Source organism: Papio anubis, chromosome 13 (genome assembly GCF_008728515.1).
Source record: "Papio anubis isolate 15944 chromosome 13, Panubis1.0, whole genome shotgun sequence".
NCBI classification, from domain to species: domain Eukaryota; kingdom Metazoa; phylum Chordata; class Mammalia; order Primates; family Cercopithecidae; genus Papio; species Papio anubis.
The window spans coordinates 101,257,788-101,277,638 of NC_044988.1; the positions used below are offsets into that span (position 1 = coordinate 101,257,788).

General features: G+C 50.9%; 1 long non-coding RNA gene across 1 annotated transcript; it reads left to right on the forward strand.

Moving 5' to 3' along the window:
- The first annotated feature begins 14,254 nt into the window (after positions 1 to 14,254).
- LOC116270080 lies at positions 14,255 to 18,870 on the forward strand. Its single transcript, XR_004178029.1, has 3 exons — positions 14,255 to 14,392; positions 16,576 to 16,733; positions 18,704 to 18,870. It is a non-coding gene; the product is annotated as an uncharacterized LOC116270080 (long non-coding RNA).
- The last annotated feature ends 981 nt before the right edge of the window (positions 18,871 to 19,851 follow it).

A 19,851-nucleotide genomic window follows, 5' to 3' on the forward strand; every position in this document is an offset into this window, starting at 1 on the left:
GATCCGGCCACTGCACTCCAGCCTGGGCAACAGGCGAGACTCGTCTCAAAAAAAAAAAAGGTGAGTGGAAGCCCAGTACTTGTGGGCTCATGCCTGTAATCCCAACACTTTGGGAGGCTGAAGTGGGCAGATCACCTGAGGTGAGGAGTTCAAGGCCAGCCTGGCCAACATGGTGAAACTCCGTCTCTACTAAAAATACAAAAATTGACTGGGCGCGGTGGCTCATGCCTGTAATCCCAGCACTTTGGGAGGCCGAGGCAGGCGAATCACAAGGTCAGGAGTTCAAGACCAGCCTGGCCAACATGGTGAAACCCTGTCTCTACTAAAAATACAAAAAATTAGCTGGGGTAGTGGCGGGCGCCTGTAATCCCAGCTACTTGGGAGGCTGAGGCAGGAGAATCGCTTGAACCCGGGAGGCGGAGGTTGCAGTGAGCCGAGATCATGCCACTGCACTCCAGCCTGGGCAAAAATAAATAAATAAATAAATAAATAAATAAATAAATAAGCCGGGCATGTTGGCATGCGCCTGTAATCACAGCTACTCAGGAGGCTGAGGCAGGAGAACTTGAACCCAGGAGGTGGAGGTTGCAGTGAGCTGAGATCGCACCACTGCACTCTTTTTTTTTCTGTCCGAAAAAATAAAAACTAGCTGAGTGTGGTGGCATAGGCCTGTGGTCCCAGCTACTGGGGAGGCTGAGGTGGGAGGAGTGCTTGAGCTTGGGGGAGCGGAGGTTGCAGTGAGCAGAAATCACGCCACTGCACTCCAGCCTGGGGTTGGGAGTAGGTGGAGAGTTGGGTGGAGTCTTGGAGCCCTGGAGTTTGGGTTTCCCAGAGCCAGGCAAGGCCGTGCTCCTAAGAGTGACCACTGTCGACTCTGCGGATCCGCTCTCTTACCTACACTCTGGTGCAGGATGTTGAAAATCGGGGAGGCTGTGCGTGTGGGGGAGTGGCGAGTATATAGGAAATCTCTGCACCTTCTGTTCAATTTTTCTGTGAATCTAAAACGGCTCCCCCTGCCCCCTCAAACACACGCAGCACAGGAAACACCACCCTCCACAGCTGCCCTCCTCCCTCCTCCTTCAAGCCAGACTAACCCCTGCAAAAATGTCAGCTCATGCCAAGCCCGTCCTGAAGCTTTTATTGAACACTAGCTGGCTCTCAGTGCTTAAAGAGTTAAGCAGGTGCCTGCTGTTTTAAGTATTGATTGCCCTTTTCCCTGTAATCATAAAAGTAACTCCTGTTGATTGCAGAAAATGTGTACACACAAACACACAACCAAAACTAGAACCACCCCTTACTCCTCACCCAGGGAACAGCATGGTTTTGAGTTCTGGGGTGTGCCCTTCTGGTCTGACGTGGCTGTTCTAGATAACGGAATGGGAGGCTAAACAAGGTTTGGTGGTGTTTTTTTTTTTTTTTTTTTTTTGAGACAGAGTCTCGCTCTGTCGCCCAGGCTGGAGTCCAGTGGTGCGATCTCGGCTCACTGCAAGCTCTGCCTCCTGGGTTCACGCCATTCTCCTGCCTCGGCCTCCCGAGTAGCTGGGACTACAGGTGCCCACCACCAGGCCCAGCTAATTTTTTTGCATTTTTAGTAGAGACTGGGTTTCACCGTGTTAGCCAGGATGGTCTCGACCTCCTGACCTCGTGATCTGCCCACCTCGGCCTCCCAAAGGGCTGGGATTACAGGCGTGAGCCACTGTGCCTGGTCTTTTTTTTGAGATGGAATCTCACTTTGTCTTCCAGGCTGAAGTACAGTGGCACGATCTTGGCTCACTGCAACCTCCACCTCCCGAGTTCAAGTGATTCTCCTGCCTCAGCCTCCTGAATAGCTGGGATTACAGGCACCCACCACCACGCCCGGCTAATATTGTATTTTTAGTAGAGATGGGGTTTCACCATGTTGCCCAGGCTGGTCTCAAACTCCTGACCTCAGGTGATCCGCCCGCCTCGGCTTCCCAGAGCGCTAGGATTACAGGTGTGAGCCACTGTGCCCGGCGTGTTGCGTGTCTTAAATAGCATTAAATCCTCACAACCACCCTGTGATATGGGTACCATTGTGATCCCATTTTCCTGATGGGTAAATTGAGGAACAGAGAGCTTATATGGCTTGCCCAAGTCCTGCAGCTGCAAGAGACTTCAGTCAAGTTGTCTGAGTCAGCAGGCGTAGGAAGCCAACGCACATACTCACACATACACACTCCACACACACACAGAACTGCACCATCTCCCTGTTCAAAGACAAGATGAGGAAACATAACCGCCAGGCCCTTGGAATTTAAGAAGGTCCCATAGCCAGTGGTTTGAAGCTGAGTTGCCCATAAAGGGTCCAGGACCAGGTATGTGTCTTAGGGGTGGGAGTCAAAGCCGCAGCTTCACACACAGCAGGAGGTTCTGGAACTGGCCCTCTGCAGACAACTGGAGCCCGAGAGGAGCTGCCCTTTTGTGAAATTAGAGAAACCAGTGCAGCGCTCGAACTCTGGGTAAACGGAGTCATATCTAAGAATGTGGAACCAGGGACCTGCGCTACACCTGGGCTACCCACATGGGACAGAAACTCCAAGCTAACAAACTGACATAAAAATGGTTCAGACCAGGCATGGTGGTGCACACCTGTAATCTCACCACTTTGGGAGGCTGAGGTGGGAGGATTGCTTGAGGCCAAGAGTTCAAGACCAGCCTGGGAAACATAGTGAGACCCTGTCTTTTTTTCTTTTTTTTTTTTTTTTGAGACGGAGTCTCGCTCTGTCGCCCAGGCTAGAGTGCAGTGGCTGGATCTTGGCTCACTGTAAGCGCCCCCTCTCGGGTTTACACCATTCTCCTGCCTCAGCCTCCCAAGTAGCTGGGACTACAGGCGCCCGCCACCTCGCCTGGCTAGTTTTTTTGTATTTTTTAGTTGAGACGGGGTTTCACCGTGTTAGCCAGGATGGTCTCGACCTCCTGACCTCGTGATCTGCCCACCTCGGCCTCCAAAATGCTGGGATTACAGGCTTGAGCCACCGCGCCTGGCCTTTTTTTTTTTTTTTTTTTTTGAGAGAGTGTCACTGTGTCATCGAGGCTGGAGTGCAGTGGTGCAATCTCAGCTCACTGCAACCTCCACCTCCCGGTTCAAGCGATTCCCTGCCTCAGCCTCCCAAGCAGCTGGGATTACAGGCATGCTCTACCATGCCTGGCTAACTTTTGAATTTTTGGTAGAGACAGGGTTTTGCCATGTTGGTCAGGCTGGTCTCAAACTCCTGACCTCAGGTGATCTGCCCACCTTGGCCTCCCAAACTGCTGGGATTACAGGTGTGAGCCACTGTGCCTGGCCAGTGAGACCCTGCCTTTACAAAAAAAACAAAACAAAACAAAAAACAAACAAAACCCCAGCTAGGTGTGGTGCTGGTGGCACATACTTATAGTCCCAGTTACTAGGGAGGCTGAGGTGGGAGGGTTGCCCAAGCCCAGGAGTTCAAGGCTGCAGTGAGCTGTGATGGCATCACTGCACTCCAACCTGGGTGACACAGACTCTGTCTTAAGAAAAGGAAAAAAAAAAAGGCCAGCCACAACTGGTGCACGCATGGGAACCCCTCACAGAGACAAATGCAAAACTCTGATATTCCAGGGCACCAACATGGCACGTGCAGGATGCTTTTAGAGGACAACGGCTGCTGAAGATGAACTCACACACAAAAATTACAAAGATGAGGAAATCTGCCCCCTTGCAGAACAGTTAACAGGTGTGACTAGTGATGAAGTCACATCTGAGAAAATACAGATGATACCATTTGAAAAGGACCTAAAAATAAGTCTATCGGTTGGGCTCAGTGGCTCATGCCTGTAATCCCAGCACTTTGGGAGGCCGAGGCAGGTGGATCACTTGAGGTCAGGAGTTGGAGACCAGCCTGGCCAACATGGTGAAACCTCACCTCTTCTATAAAACCAAAAATTAGCTGGGTGTCCTGGTGCATGTCTGTAATCCCAGCTACTCAGGGGGGTTAGGCTAGATAATTGCTTGGACCCAGGAAGTGGAGACTGCAGTGAGCCGAGATCATACCACTGTACTCCAGCCTGGGCAACAAGAGTGAAACTCCGTCTCAAAAACTACAACAACAACAACAACAAAATATATATATAGTCTATTAAAGTGTTTGAAGACCTGACAGCTAAATGCAACACATAATCCTAGGATAGGAACAAATATACTAGGAAAGAAAAGACATTCTTGAGTCATTTGACAAAACGGTAATACAGACAGTAGATTAGAGCAGCGGTTCCCAACCTTTTTGGCACCAGGGACATGGAAGACAATTTTTCCACACACTGGATAGGGGGTGGGGGGTGGTTCTGGGATGATTCAAGCGCATCACATTTATTGTGCACTTTATTTCGATTATGATTACATTGTCATATATAATGAGATAATGATAGAACTCACCTTGATGTAGAATCAGTGAGAGCTCTGAGCTTGTTTTCCTGCAACCGGATGGTTCCATCTGGGGGGTGATGGGAGACAGTGACAGATCATCAGGCATTAGATTCTCTTAAGGAGCATGCAACCTGGATCCCCTCCCATGCACAGTTCACAACAGGGTTCACAGTCCCATGAGAATCTAATGCTGCCGCTGAACCACACATGTATTTATAGGAGACAGAGCTCAGGCAGTAATGTGAGTGATGGGGAGTAATGTGAGTGATGGGAAGTACTTACAGGCAAAGTTTCGCTCTCTTGCCCGCCACTCACCTCCTGCTATGCGGACCGGGGTACAGGTCCATGGCATCCAAGGGGTTGGCGACCCTTGGATTAGAGTCTAACCTATTGCACCAGTGTTCAATTCACTGAATTTGCTAACTGTGCTGAGGTTATGTAAGAAAATATCCTTATTTTTAGAAAATGCACACAGTTATTTAGGGGTAAATCACCGTGATATATGCAATTTATTCTCAAATATTCAGAAAAAAATTAAGTATACGCATACGCATGTGTGCGTCTGTGTCTGTGTATGAACAGAGAGTACACAAATGCTAAAGCAAACAGTGCAAAATGTGAGCCGAGAAGGGGTCTGTGCAAGGGCTATGGGATGATGAGCTCCTGCCGCTGTCACAAAGTGCCAGGGGCCGAGTGGCTTCAGCAACAGAAATGTATTTCCTCCCAGTTCTGGAGGCTAGAAGTCCAACGTCAAGGTGCAGGGTTGGTTTCCATGGAAGATGGCTGCTCCTTTGCTCCCTCGCTGCCTCTTCCTGGGGTTGTCACTGTGTCCGCACAAACCTGGGGTCTCTTCCCTCTTCCACCCTTTTTTTTTGTTTGAGATGGAGTCTTACTCTGTCACTCAGGCTGGAGTGCAATGGCACGATCTCGGCTCACTGCAACCTCCGCCTCTCAGGTTCAAGTGATTCTTCTGCCTCAGCCTCCCGAGTAGCTAGGATTACAAGCACCCGCTACCACGCCTGGCTAATTTTTTTTTCTTGTATTTTTGTAGAGACAGGGTTTCACCATGTTGGCCAGGCTGGTCTTGAACTCCTGACCTCAGGTGATCCTCCCACCTCGGCCTCCCAAAGTGCTGGGATTACAGGCACAAGCCACTGTGCCTGGCCCCTTCCTCTTTTTTTTTTTTTTTTTTTGAGACAAAGTCTTGCTTTGTCACCCAGGCTGGAGTGCAGTGGCACAATCTCGGCTCACTGCAACCCCTGCCTCCTGGGTTTAAGTGATTCTCCTGCCTCAGCCTCCCGAGTAGCTGGGATTACAGGCATGTACCACCACACCTGGCTAATTTTTGAATTTTTTTTTGAGACGGAGTCTCGCTCTGTCGCCCACGCTGGAGTGCAGTGGCACCATCTCGGCTCACTGCAAGCTCCACCTGCCAGGTTCACGCCATTCTCCTGCCTCAGCCTCCTGAGTAGCTGGGACTACAGGTGCCCACCACCACGCCCGGCTAATTTTTTGTATTTTTAGTAGAGATGGGGTTTCACCGTGTTAGCCAGGATGGTCTCAATCTCCTGACCTTGTGATCCACCCACTTCGGCCTCCCAAAGTGCTGGGATTACAGGCATGAGCCACCGCGCCCGGCCCCCTCCAGGTTTAAGCAGTTCTCTGCCTCAGCCTCCAGAGTAGCTGGGAGTATAGGCTGGTGCCACCAAACCTGGCTAATTTTTTATATTTTTAGTAGAGACAGGGTTTCATCATCTTGGCCAGGCTGGTCTTGAACTCCCGACCTCGTGATCCACCTGCCTTGGCCTCCCAAAGTGCTGGGATTACAGGCGTGAGCCACCATGCCTGGTCAAATTTTTGTATTTTTAGTAGAGACAGGGTTTCGCTATGCTGCCCAGGCTGGTCTCGAACTCTTGACCTCAGGTGATCTGCCTGCCTCAGCCTCCCAAAGTGTTGGGATTACAGGCGGGAGCCACCATGCTTGGCCTCTTCCTCTTCTTATAAGGACACCAGTCGTATTCGATTAGGATCCACCCTTATGAGCTCACTTAGCTTTTGTCACCTCTGCAGAGGCTCCGTCTCCAAATACAGTCACACTCTGAGGCACTGGGGGTTAGGACTTCAACATACGAACCTGGCGGGGGACACAATTTAGCCCATGACACAGCAGGTTACACGGCTGTTCTTTCCACTATTCTTGCAACTTTTTCTATGAGTTTGAAAGAATTAATAGAAGCCATTTGAAGAGAAAGCAAAGCACAAAATATGTATTAAAGTTGTAGATTTTAATTTTTTTTTTTTTTTTTTTTTTTTTTTTTTGAGACGGAGTCTCGCTCTGTCGCCCAGGCTGGAGTGCAGTGGCCGGATCTCAGCTCACTGCAAGCTCCGCCTCCCGGGTTCACGCCATTCTCCGGCCTCAGCCTCCCGAGTAGCTGGGACTACAGGCGCCCGCCACCTCGCCCGGCTAGTTTTTTGTATTTCTTAGTAGAGACGGGGTTTCACCGTGTTAGCCAGGATGGTCTCGATCTCCTGACCTCGTGATCCACCCGTCTCGGCCTCCCAAAGTGCTGGGATTACAGGCTTGAGCCACCGCGCCCGGCGATTTTAATTTTTTTTATTTATTTATTTTATGTTTTTAGAGACAGAATATTGCCCTGTCACCCAGGCTGGAGTGTAGTAGCACGATCGTAGCTCACTGCTAACCTCAATTTCCTGGGCTCAAGTGATCCTCCCGCCTCAGCTTCCTGAGTATCTGAGACTACAGGTGGGTGCCACCACACCTGGCTCATTTTAAAATTTACTTTACAGACAGGGTCTATGTTGCCCAGACTGGTCTTGAACTCCTGGCCCCAAGTAATACTCCTGCCTCAGCCTTCTAAGTTGTTGGGATTACAAGTGTCAGCCACTGTGTCTGGCAAAAACTTTAGATTTTTTTAAAAACCAAATGAAAATTCTAATCATAGGCGGTATTGGTGGCTCAAGCTCAACACTGGGCTTTGCAACGGCGGATCGCGAGGTCAGCTCGAACCATCTATTGCTAGTCAGGCTCCGTCTCTAAAATAAAGAGCAGGAGAATGGCGTAAGCTCGGGAGGTAGGCTGCAGTGAGGCTGAGATCCCGGCACTACTCAGCGTGGCTTCTGGCTCTCAAAAAACAAACAAACAAACAAACAAAAAAAAAAAAACAAAAGACATCAAAATGTTTTGTAGGGCCTGTTGCAGTGGCTCACATGCCTGTAAGCCCAGGACTTTAGGAGCCTAGGCAGTGAGGATCACTTGAGGCCAGGAGTTAAAGAGTAGGCTGTCAGCCAGGCACTCCCGCCTCAATCCCAGCACTTTGGGAGGCTGAGGCAGATGGATCATCTGAGGTCAGGAGTTTGAGACCAGCCTGGCCAACATGAAGAGCCCGTCTCTACAAAAAATACAAAAAATTAGCTGGGGTGGTGGCTGAGCACCCGTAATCCCCAGCTACTAGGGAGGCTGATGCAGGAGAATTGCTTGAACCCAGAGGCGGAGGTTGCAGTGAGCTGAAGACTCGTGCCACTGAACTCAACCTGAAGTGACCTAACTAGAACTCTGACTCAATAAAAAATAAAAATATTTAATAGAGGCTGGGCCTTGACAGCTCAGCCTGTAATCCCAGCACTTTGAAGGTAACCAAGGTGGTGGATCACGAGTCCAGGAGTTAAGATCAGCCTGGGTAACATAGGCATAAACCCACCTCTACAGTTATTCCTGAGTGGTGCTCACCTTGACCACCTGGCTCCAGTGCTGTCTGCCAGGGTTCTTGGCTGTAGCTCTCCAGTTCATGCAGGTACTGAATTCTGCATCGCGTGGTCCTGAAGTGAATTACCCCTTACATTTTGCATCTCAGGACCTCACTGGTCTCACCATAGCTAGTCATGCTCTTTTTCTGTTTGTTCTATCTGCACTTGAATTGATGTCTCCTCTTTTTTCACTTCCTCATGGGTTAATTGAAAATTGTTTATGGTTCCATTTATCCCCTCTATTACATTTTTTGAGGCGGAGTCACAGCTCTATCGCCCAGGCTGAGGCTGGGGTTCTGTGGAGGATCTCGGCTCACGCAGCCTCCATCCGGGTTCCATGCATTCTCCTGCCTCCAGCCTCCTGAGTAGCTGGGACTACAGGCTCCCTTCACCATGCCCAGCCTATTTTTTTTCAACCCATTTTTGAGGTGAGCCGGGGTTTCACCGTGTTAGCCAGGACGGTCCTAGATCTCCTGACCTCGCCGATCTGCTAGCCTTGGCCTCTCAAAGTGCTGGGATTACAGGCGTGAGCCACCATGCCCGACCAGTTTATTGTCGAGATCTTTTTCAATAAAATCTGGTGATTGGGCGGTGACGGTGGCTCAAAGCCTGTAATCCCAGCACTTTGGGAGGCGGAGGCAGATTGAATCACGCGAGTTAGAGTCAATTTCCATCTATGCTGCTGAAGCCGTCTCATACAAAAGCAACGGCGAGGTGGTGCCTACCAGTCAACTGAAGGCTGAGCGGGAGAATGCTCGCTCAGGGCTGCAGTGAGAGCTGAGATCCCGACCTACACTCAACCGGGCTACAGAGCAAAACTCCCGTCTCAAAAAAAAATCTGGTGATTGCCCTAGGGTTTACAACATATGTATTTAATTAATCTGTTTATCTTCAAATAATGTTCTATTGCTGGTGCATAGTGTTAGAGCTTCACAGGGTGCAGCGCCAACGCCTCCCATCACTTTTCTACTGTGTCACATAATTAATGAATTGAATTTTTGAACGGTCTCACTTTTTTTTTTTTTTTTTTTTTGAGGGCCAGTCAGCTCTGGGCTGGAGTGCAGTGGCCAGATCTCCAGCTCACTGCAAGCTCCGCCTCCCGAGGTTCCGCCATTCTCCTGCCTCAGCCCCTCCCGAGTAGCTGGGACCTGAAGCCGCCACCTCGCCCGGCTAATTTTTTGTGTTTTATTGGGGGCGGGGTTTAGCCGTGTTAGCCAGGATGGTCTCGATCTCCTGACCTTGTGATCCGCCCGCCTCGGCCTCCCAAAGTGCTGGGATTACAGGCTTGAGCCACCGCGCCCGGCCTGAACAGGGTCTCACTCTGTCTCCCAGGCCGGAATGCAGTGGCTCAGTGTGATCTCAGCTCACTGCAGCCTCTACCTCCCACACTCAGGTGATCCTCCCACCTCAGCCTCCCGAGTAACTGGGACTATAGGCACATACCACCATGCCCAGCTAATTTTTGTATCTTTTGTAGAGATAGGGTTTTGCCATGTTGCCCAGACTGGTCTTGAACTCCTGAGTTCAACCAATCCACCTGCCTCGGCCTCCCAAAGTGTTGGAATTACAGGCATGAGCCACTGTGCCTGGCCTAATTTATTTTTTAGTATGCTATAAACACAAATAAATTTCTACTAGTTTTGCTTTAGTGTTTTTTTTTTATTTTATTTTAGATGGAGTTTTGCTCTGTTGCCCAGGCTGGAGTGCAGTGGCATGATCTCAGCTCGCTGCAACCTCTGCCTCCGGGGTTCAAGCAATTCTCCTGCCTTAGCCTCCCAAGTAGCTGGGATTACAGGCGCCCGCCACCATGCCTGCCTAATTTTTTATTTTTATTTTATTTTTTATTTTTAGAAGAGATGGGGTTTCACCATGTTGGCCAGGCTGGTTTTGAACTCCTGACCTCAAGTGATCTGCCTACCTTGAGCTCCCAAAGTGCTGGGGTTACAGGTGTGAGCCACTGCACCTGGCCTTTGCTTTAGTTTTTTTATTTCTTCTGCCTGAATGAACTCCCTCTGTTGTTTTTGTTTGTTTTGGATGAGAAATTACTTTTCTTTTTAAAAAAGAATTGTAATAGACTTTATCTTTTTAGAGCTGTTTTAGGTTCACAGAAAAATTGAGCTGATGGTGCAAAGATTTTCCCATATACTCCCTACCACCCCCACAGGCACAGTCTCCCTCATTTTCAACACCCCACACCAGAGTGGAACATTTGTGGCAATTGGTGAACCTATATGGACTCACCATTACCACCAGTGTCCATCGCTACATTAGAGCTCACTCTTCATATACATTCTATGGGTTTGGAAAAATTTATAATAACATGTATTCACCATGATATTATTATTATTATTATTGTTTGTGAGATGGAGTCTCACTCTGTTCCCCAGGCTGGAGTGTGGTAGGATGATCTCGTCTCACTGCAACCTCCACCTCCACGGTTCAAGTGATTCTCCTGCCTCAGCCTCCTGAGTAGCTGGAATTACAGGCACCCACCACCACGTCTGGCTAATTTTTGTATTTTTAGTAGAGATAGGGTTTTGCTATGTTGACCAGGCTGGTCTCAAACTCCTGACCTCAAATAATCCACCCACCTCGGCCTCCCAAGTGTTGGGATTACAGGCGTGAGCCACTGCGCCCAGCCTATAGTATTATACAGAGTAGCTCCACTGCCCTAAAAATCCTCTCTGCTATTCATCTCTTCCCCTCCCTAACCACTGTTCACCATTCATCTTCCGTAGCTTTTTCCAGAACATCATCTAGTTGAAATCATACAATACATGGCCTTTTCAGATTGGTTTCTTTCACTTAGCAACACACATTTAAGGTTCTTCCATGTCTTTTCATGGCTTGATGCCACAAATGTAAAATGTTTTTCTTTTATTTTTAAAGAGGTTTTTCAAATCTTTTTTTTAAATGAGATTTTTTCTGGGTATAGAATTCTGAGTTGACAGTTTTTTTTGTTTTTGTTTTTTCCTCACCTCAAAGACGTCACTCATTGTCTTCTGGCTGGCATAGTTTCAAACAAGATGTCTGCTGTAATTCTTCTATTTTTTTCCTTTTTCTTTATTTTTGAGACACGGTCTCGCTCTGTCACCCAGGCTGGAGTGTAGTGGTGTGATAACAGTTCACTGCAGACTTGGCTTCCCCAGTTCAAGTAGTCTTCCCATCTCAGCCTCCCGTCTAGCTGGGACCTGCAGGCACACCACCACATCTGGCTTTTTTTTTTTTTTTTTTTTAACTTTTTGTAGAGATGTGGTCTCACCATGTGGTCCAAGCTGGTCTTGAACTCCTAGACTCAAGCAAATATCTTGCGTCAGCCTCCCAAAGTGCTGAGATTGCCACATTGGTGGGTGAGCCATCACGCCTGGCCTCAATCTTTCCATTGGTAGTTTCTGTTTTTTTGAGGCGGGTCCGGCTCTGTCACCAGGCTGCAGTGCAGTGGCGGGTTCTCTGCTGGCTGCAAGCTCCGCCTCGGGTTTCGCCATTCTCTGGCTCAGCCTCCCGAGTAGCTGGGACTACAGGCTCGCCCTCGCCCGGCTAGTTTTTTTTGTACTTTTTTAGTAGAGGCGGGGTTTCACTGTGTTAGCCAGGATGGTCTCGATCTCCTGACCTTGTGATCCGCCCGTCACCGGCCTCTCAAGTGCTGCTAGGATTACAGGCTTCGAGCCTTGACGGTAATTCCATTTCATTTGACTCTTGATCCGATTGGATAAAACTGACTTTGTTTCCTGGACATTTACAGAATCTGTCTTTGCTGCTAGAATCTTGCAATTTCACAATCACGTCCCTTTGGATGGTATTCTCTCCAGTATGTTGGGCCCTCAGTGACCTCTTTCCATCTGAACACTTGCGTCCTTTAGTTCTGGGAAATTTTCTTGAATTCTTTTTTTTTTTTTTTTTTTTTGAGACAGAGTCTTGCTCATATCACTGAAACTGGAGTCTAGTGGCATGGTCTCAGCTCACTGCAACCTCTGCCTCCTGGGTTCAAGCAGTTCTTATGCCTTAGCCAACCAAGTAGCTGGGATTACAAGTGTGTGTCACCCCACCCGGTTAAGTTTTGTATCTTTTATAGAGACAGGGTTTCGTCATGTTGGCCAGGCTGATCTTGAACTCCTGGGCTCAAGCAGTACACCCACCTTGGCCTCCCAAAGTACTGAGATTAGGTGAACTACCATGCTGGGCCACTCCATCGGAATCTTTTTTTTTTTTTTTTTTTTTTTAGGCAGATACCAAACTCCTATCGCCCAGGCTGGAGTGCAGTGGCGGATCTCGGCTCACTCGCGACTCCGCCTCCGGGTTCCGCGCCATTCTCGGCCTCAGCCTCCCGAGTAGCTGGGACTACAGGCGCCCGCCACCTGCCTTGACTAGTTTTTGTATTTCTTAATAGAGGCCGAGGGTTTCACCGTGTTAGCCAGGATGGTCTCGATCTCCTGACCTCGTGATCCGCCCGTCTCGGCCTCCCAAAGTGGGATTACAGGCTTGAGCCACCGCGCCCGGCCCCTCCATCGAATCTTGTCAGCTTGGATGGGGGTCATGTCCCACCAGAGTAGTTTTACATTTGCTTTGGATGGGTGCTCTTTCCTACAGCCAATTTTGTTTTAATGACAATTTTTAGGGTAGGAGCATCTAGATTAGCAGATAGGCTGACTTTGAACTCCATATTCATGTGAGGAACAGGCCCAGGGCTACGACTCCCAGGGAGATTTTATTTCCAGAATCCACGCTGGGCCACACCAGCTTCCTTGTCACCCCTATGGGCCACGGGTAGATTTTGTTTTCTGTTCATTTCTCTTCATCCCAACACCCTGCTTCCCAGACCTCCTGTCCACATCTGGATGGAAAACTCAAGCCCTAGACTCTGAGATCAAAGCACCCAGGGCTGTTGCACACTTCCTGGGCATATCTGTCCCTCTGTCTTCATTGCTGGTCCCTGAGGATTCTCTTGGCTACCTGGGAGCTCAGCTATGAACATAAAAGGCTGTCTGGTATGCTGGTGTTGTGTCTCTAGCATTTCCGCATGGAATGGTTGGACTGGGACCTGCCTCAGATTCTCCGGTCTGGCACATTTCAGAGAACAGAAGTCCCACACAAATGGTTTTAAAAGTCAAGATATTTCGGCCAGTCTTGGTGGCTTATGCCTGTAACCCCAGCAGTTTGGGAGGCTGGCGAGTGGTGCAGTCGAGAAGATGAACCATCCTGGCTGCTATAAACAAAACTCCCTGTCTCTACTAAAAATAAAAAATTGGCTAGCCTTGTTATCAAGCCCTGTAATCCCATGCAGGAAGGCCGAGGCAGCGGATCATGAGGTCAGGAGATCGAGACCATCCTGGCTATACAGTGAGACCCGTCTCTACTAAAAAAAAAAAATACAAAAAAAGTGGGGAGGTGGCGAGAGCCTGTAGTTCAGCTACTCGAGGCTGAGAACGGGAGAATATGAACCGGTGAGCTTGCAGTGAGCAGAGATCTGGCCACTGCACACCCCAGCCTGGTGACAGAGCGAACTCCGTCTCAAAATAAATAAATAAATACAAATACAAATACAAAAATTAGCCAGGCTTGGTGGCGGGCACCTGTAATCCCAGCTACTCAGGAGGCTGAGGCAGCAGAATCGCTTGAACTCGGGAGGTGGAGGTTTCAGTGAGCTGAAATGGCACCACTGAACTCCAGCCTGGGCGAAAGAGGGAGACTCTGTCTTAAAAACAGAAATGAGAGATTTCACATTAAAACCTACGTTTCTGGCTTCTTTTGCTGGAAAATTAAAAGAAAGCTACAGCTACCGTGACTCCCCTCCGTGCAGGTCACATCCGCCCAGTTGTGGTGTCCGGTTGCCCAGGTCCCCACCACTCCTCATTGTCTCATGCTGCCCCGCTGGCCTTGCGGGCACTCTTGTGTGCCACCCTGACTTCTCTAGTCCGCCTGGCTGGCTCCCCCTCCTACCCCAACCCGTCCAGCCCTGCACAGCACCGTGGAGCCTCCATCAAGCCTGTTGTACCCAGGCAGGCAGGGAGGCAGGTCCGGCGGAGCTCAGGGCGCGAGGGAGCGACTGTTGACCCAGCCGTGGGCAAACAAGGCGATCAATTATTAACCGGCCGCGCTGCAGGCACCAGGAAACCTGAGCCTGCGGTGCAAGCCGAGCCAGCCCGACGGGAGGCGCAGGGCCAGGGAGTCGCGCAGCCCCTGCAGCCGCCGCGGGCTCAGACCATGGAGGCAGGAGCTGGAGGGGTAGGTGCTGGCGGGGCAGGTATGGCGGGGCAGATGCCTGCGGGGCAGGTGCTGGTGGGACAGGTGCTGGCGAGGCAGGTGCAGGCGGAGCAGGTGCTGGAGGGGGTGTAGGGGGTAGATAACAGCGGGGCGGCTGCTGGAGGGGCAGGTGCTGGTGGGGCCGGTGCTGGGGGGGGTTTGGGGGTAGATACCTGCGGGCCGGGTTCTGGAGGGGCAGGGATCAGAGGGGCGGGCCCAGGCCCGGGATTGTGGTGCCCCGGAAGCCGGCAGCAACAACATGGGGGAGAATGTCCGGCCTAGGACACCCCACCCAGAGCCAGGGTGGGGAGGGCCGGGAAGCTGCTGTGGAAAGTTCGGGAGCTCTGGGGGCGCTCCTGTGGGCGAGCCAGGGAGGGGGCTGTGGCAGTTCATTCTCTGCGCATTTTGCCCCCTCCCGCCCCGTGTCCCGCCTCTGGCAGCTCCGCTCACCACCGCGGCCAGGCTGAAGCCCTTGCAGCAGGGGAGTGGGCGACCCTGGCCAGGGCGGGCTGGAGATAGAGCCTGTAGTGGGGAGCACGAGCTGGGAAGAGACCCCACGGGCTAATTCGGGGACGGAGAGCTGGAGACAGGGACCGAGAGGGGTGGGGTGGGGGCAGAGCTGGAGACAGGCGCGGACGCGGGTGGGACCCGGCCAAGGCTGGGACCAACTCGACGTCGCCCATCCCCAGGCGCCAGGTGCTGAAAGGGGCGGGAGACAGGGAACCGAGACCTCTCCTTACCCTGGGGAGTCTCTGGCTGGCAGGAGGCAGTGGGGCGGTAGCAGTGGGACCCCTGCAGAGTCCCGCGCACTCTCTGCCCCCGCATCCCCCAGCGCGGCGGAGCTCCAGAGCCCAGGGATGAGGCGCACCCAGTCCCATTTGCAAGCAACTCGGGGAGATGCTGGAGCGCTGACCCCTCCCGCCCCCGCCCCGCCCTCCAGGACCTCCCCCCAAATCCTCAAGCACTTGCCCGGCGGGGAGCCCGGATCCCCCTTCCCAGCTGGAATGCCTGGCGGAGGCTCTGGTGTCAAGAACCTGAGAACCCACCCGAGGCCCCCTCCAGGCAGCGCCGCCAGCAGGTTTATTTACTCTGGGGCTCTATCTCCGCGCCATCGGGCCAGGTATTTGCCCTGGCGGGATCCAGGGAAACTGCGGTTTTTGTTTTGATAGCTGGGGCAGGGACAGCATCCCCGAGAGACCTGTTTCGAGTGGAGAGCTGACTCGCTGAGACCCACGTTTCCTGCTGGGAGCCTCGGTTCCCTCATTAGTAAAATGGGGAGCATAAAAACAAAAGCGCGCCAGAGGATGACCCGGGTTAGGGAAGCAAAAGCTCTCAGAGCAGAGCCTGGCCTCATGTTCGCCTTTTTTTTTTTTTTTTTTTTTTTGAGACTGAGTCTGGCTCTATTGCCCAGGCTGGAGTGCAGTGGCACAATCTCGGCTCACTGCAACCTCCTTCTCCCAGGTTCAAGGGATTCTCCTTCCCAAGTAGCTGGGATTACAGGCACCCAATGTCAGGCCTCTGAGCCAAAGCTAAGCCATCATATCCCCTGTGACCTGCACGTACACATCCAGATAGCTGATTCCTGCCTTAACTGATGACATTACCTTGTGAAATTCCTTTTCCTGGCTCATCCTGGCTCAAAAGCTCCCCCACTGAGCACTTTGTGAACCCCACCCCTCCCCGCCAGAGAACAACCCCTTTGACTGGAATTTTCCTTTACCTAGCCAAATCCTATGAAACCGCCCCACCCAGGGGCGGGGGGGTGGTGGCTCAGGCCTGTAATCCCAGCACTTTGGGAGGCCCAGGCCGGTGGATCACGAGGTCAGGAGATTGAGACCATCCTGTTTAACACTGTGAAACCCCGTCTCTACTAAAAATACAAAAAATTAGCCGGCGTGGTGGTGGGCACCTATAGTCCCAGCTACTCAGGAGGCTGAGGCAGGAGAATGCCTGAGCCCGGAGGCGGAGCTTGCAGTGAGTCAAGATTGCACCACTGCACTCCAGCCTGGGCAACAGAGCCAGACTCAGTCTCAAAAAAAAAAAAAAAAAAGCCCCACCCCTATCTCCCTTCCCCGACTCTCTTTTTGGACTCAGCCCACCTACATCCAGATGATTAAGAAGCTTTATTGCTCACACAAAGCCTGTTTGGTGGTCTCTTCACACAGAAGAGAGTGAAATTTGGTGCCGTGACTCCGATCGGGGGACCTCCCGTGGGAGATCAATCCCCTGTCCTCCTGCTCTTTGCTCCGTGAGCAAGATCCACCTACGACCTCAGGTGCTCAGATCAACCAGCCCAAGGAACATCTCACCAATTTTAAATCGGGTAAGCGGCTTCTCTTTACTCTCTTCTCCAGCCTCTCTCAGTATCCCTCAATCTGTTTCTCCTTTCAATCTTGGCGCCACCCTTCAATATCTCCCTTCTCTTAATTTCAGTCCGGTAGAGACAAAGGAGACGCGTTTTATTCGTGGACCCAAAACTCCGGCCCGGTCACGGACTCGGGAAGGCAGTCTTCCCTTGGTGTTTAATCAAGCGGGGACGCCTGCCTGATTGATTATTCACCCACATTCCATTAGTGTCTGATCTCTGTGGGGACACCTGCCTTGGTCATTCACCCACATTCCCTTGGTGGCAAGTCAATTGCGGGGACTTTGGTAAACTCAAGCACATTGCAGCCCAGGGCTGCTCAGCCAACCCCTTCTGTCCGTGTCTCTACCCTTCTCTTTAAACCTGCCTCCTTCACTATGGACAACCTTCCACCCTCTCTTCCTCCCTCTTCTCCCTTAGCCTCTGTTCTCAGGAACTTAAAACCTCTTCAACTCTCACCTGACCTAAAATCGACGTGTCTTATTTTCTCCTGCAACATCGCTTGACCTCAATACAAAAACGACGGTGGTTCCAAATAGCCAGAAAACGGCACTTTCGATTTTTCCATCCTACAAGATCTAGATAATTCTTGTCGTAAAATGGGCAAATGGTCTGAGGTCCCTGACGTCCAGGCATTCTTTTACATATCGGTCCCTCCCTAGTCTCTGTTCCCAATGCAACTCATCCCAAATCTTCCTTTCCCTCCCGCCTGTCCCCTCAGTCCCAACCCCGAGCGTCGATGAGTCTTTTGAATCTTCCTTTTCTACAGACCCATCTGGCCTCTCCCCTCCTCCCCAGGCTGCTCCACGCCAGGCTGAGCTAGGTCCCAATTCTTCCTCAGCCTGTGCTCCCCCACCCTATAATCCTTTTATCACCTCCCTTCCTCACAGCTGGTCTGGCTTACAGTTTCGTTCCGCGACTAGCCCTCTCCAACCTGCCCAGCACTTTCCTCTTTAAAGGGTGGCTGGAGCTAAAGGCATAGTCAAGGTAATGCTCCTTTTTCTTTATCTGATCTCCCCCAAATCAGTTAGTGTTTAGGCTCTTTTTCATCAAATATGAAAAACTCAGCCCAGGTCATGGCTCTTTTGGCAGCAACGCTTAGATGCTTTACAGCCCTAGACCCTAAAAGGTCAAAAGGCCGGCCGGGCGCGGTGGCTCACGCCTGTAATCCCAGCACTTTGGGAGGCAGAGGCGGGTGGATCACGAGGTCAGGAGATCAAGACCATCCTGGCTAACACGGTGAAACCCCCTCTCTACTTAAAATACAAAAAATTAGCCGGGCGTGGTGGCAGCGCCTGTAATCTCAGCTACTCAGGAGGCTGAGGCAGGAGAATGGCCTGAATCCGGGAGGTGGAGCTTGCAGTGAGCCGAGATCGAGCCACTGTACTCCAGCCTGGGCTACAGAGCGAGACTCTGTCTCAAAAAACAAACAAACAAAAAGGTCAAAAGGCTGTCTTATTCTCAATATACATTTTATTACCTAATCCACTTCTGACATTAAATAAAACCCCCACAATTAAATTCTGGCCCTCAAACCCCACAACAGGACTTAATTAACCTCACCTTCAAGGGGTACAATAATAGAGTAGAGGCAGCCAAGTAGCAATGTATTTCTGAGTTGCAATTCCTTGCCTCCGCTGAGACAAACCCCAGCCACATCTCCAGCACACAAGAACTTCCAAATGCCTGAACCGCAGCTGCCAGGGGTTCCTCCAGAACCTCCTCCCTCAGGAGCTTGCTACAAGTGCCGGAAATCTGCCCACTGGGCCAAGGAATGCCCGCAGCCCGGGATTCCTCCTAAGCCGTGTCCCATCTGTGTGGGACCCCACTGGAAATCGGACTGTTTTTCAGTTTTTCAACTCACCTGGCAGCCACTCCCAGAGCTCCTGGAATTCTGGCCCAAGGCTCTCTGACTGACTCCTTTCCAGATCTTCTTGGCTTAGCGGCTGAAGACGGACGCTGCCCAATCGCCTCGGAAGCCTCCTAGACCATCACGGACGCCAAGCTTCCGGTAACTCTCACAGTGGAGGGTAAGTCCGTCCCCTTCTTAATCAATACGGAGGCTACCCACTCCACATTACCTTCTTTTCAAGGGCCTGTTACCTTTGCCTCCATAACTGTTATGGGTATTGACGGCCAGGCTCCTAAACCTCTTAAAACTCCCCAACTCTGGTGCCAACTTGGACAACATTCTTCTATGCACTCTTTTTTAGTTATCCCCGCATGCCCAGTTCCCTTATTAGGCGGAGACATTTTAACCAAATTATCTGCATTTTAACTAAATTATCTGCTTCCCTGACTATTCCTGGACTATAGCCACATCTCACTGCCTCCCTTCTTCCCAACCGAAAGCCTCCTTTGCGTCTCCCTCTTGTATCTCCCCACCTTAATCCAGAAGTATATCATGCACCCCTAACCATCCTATTAAAGGTTAATCACCCTTACCGCGCTCAATGCCAATATCCCATCCCACAGCACGCTTTAAAAGGATTAAAGCCTGTTACCACTCACCTGTTTTTAAGGCTTCTAAAGTCTATAAACTCTCCTTACAATTCCCCCATTTTAGCTGTCCAAAAACCAGACAAGCCTTACAGGTTAGATCAGGATCTGTGCCTTATCAACCAAATCGTTCTGCCTATCCACCCCGCGATTCCAAACCCATATACTCTCCTATCCTCAGTACCTCCCTCCACAACCCATTATTCTGTTCTGTATCTCAAACACACTTTCTTTCCTATTCCTTTGCACTCTTCATCCCAGCCTCTCTTTGCTTTCACTTGGACTGACCCTGACACCCATCAGGCTCAGCAAATTAACCTGGGTAAGGCTGCACAGACATCCCCCATTACTTCAGTCAAGCCCAAATTTCTTCCTCATCTGTTATCTATCTTGGCATAATTCTCTGACGCGGGCCAGCCCCTCCACACCTGTGGGTGTTTCTCGTCAGGTGGGACGAAAGACTGAGAAAGGAAATAAGACACAGAGAAAAAGTGTAGAGAAAGAACCGTGGGCCCAGGGGACCGGCGCTCAGCATACGGAGGACCCACGCCAGCACTGGTCTCTGAGTTCCTTCAGT